Raw genomic sequence first — 1126 nt, 5'->3', positions numbered from 1 at the left:
GGGGCGGGGCAACAACTAGCGTGATGACGTCACGCTAGGGCGTAACGCGCGAGGCGTTCTTTGACAATTTATGCAACATGTTTTAATGTTCTTTTTCGTATCCGTTTCACAACCCTACATTCCTGTATTGTAATGATCATTTTACGTATTTATTTTGAATAGTGTACGGCATAGACATCTTATAAGTAGACGCAGCATTAGCTGCTGTGACGCGAGAAATTCGGCCGCCATCTTGAAGTGGTGATGAGGAGCCGGCGAGCAGCCTAAACTGACAGTTGACAGGTAGAAAACAAAGATGCTAGCGTTCAGCGTTTTCCTGCTCAAATGAGCAGACTGTTGAAAATAGGAATCGGGGGATTACTTTTCACAAGTAAGATTTAACATTGACGTACTATTGGTTGTATTTTGTGAAAAGAATATTAGCACAGAGTTGAGAAGGAGCAAAGATCGTAGCCTTTAGCAAACAAGAGTGTGACCATCAGTGTTGGGTTGGTTACTGAAAACCAGTAACTAGTTACAGTTACTAGTTACTTTATTTCAAAAGTAACTCAGTTACTAACTCAGTTACTTACACCAAAAAGTAATGCGTTACTGTGAAAAGTAACTATTTAATAACTCTTTTTTTTTTTTTTTTTTTTTTAAAGCTCCCATTAATGCCCTTTTAGCCTTCATTTCAGTACTGTTATTGCACTTGAGAATAATACAATATGTTGATCAACTTGACATGCATTTGCATCACTGAACTCTGCTAAGCAATGTGGTCTACATACAACACACAAAGACAAAGATATGTTTCAAAGGGCCAATTTATTTCAGGCCAGAACAAATTGACAAAACTATTTTAAATAGCTGCAACATAACATACATAAGTAACAAACAGCATAATAACAATATACCGGTAGCTGTAAACCTGGCTTCACCTCAAAGCCTAACCAGGCAGATTTGAATTGTTGTTTTGGGCAAATGTTCTTTTCTTTGTGCTCGACAAAAGAAAAGAAGTGAGAATATCTCCATGTTAAGACACTCGACTGCAGCTCCGTTGTTAGTAAACACAGACACGCCCCCCCTTCCCCTCCCCACACCCAGACACACACAGAGCGCACCTCCGGCTTGTGACACAAGAACA

Source organism: Entelurus aequoreus, linkage group LG05 (assembly GCF_033978785.1).
Source record: "Entelurus aequoreus isolate RoL-2023_Sb linkage group LG05, RoL_Eaeq_v1.1, whole genome shotgun sequence".
Classification (NCBI taxonomy): domain Eukaryota; kingdom Metazoa; phylum Chordata; class Actinopteri; order Syngnathiformes; family Syngnathidae; genus Entelurus; species Entelurus aequoreus.
The sequence above is the reverse complement of the archived record's forward strand: the minus strand, read 5'-3'. Positions refer to the sequence as shown.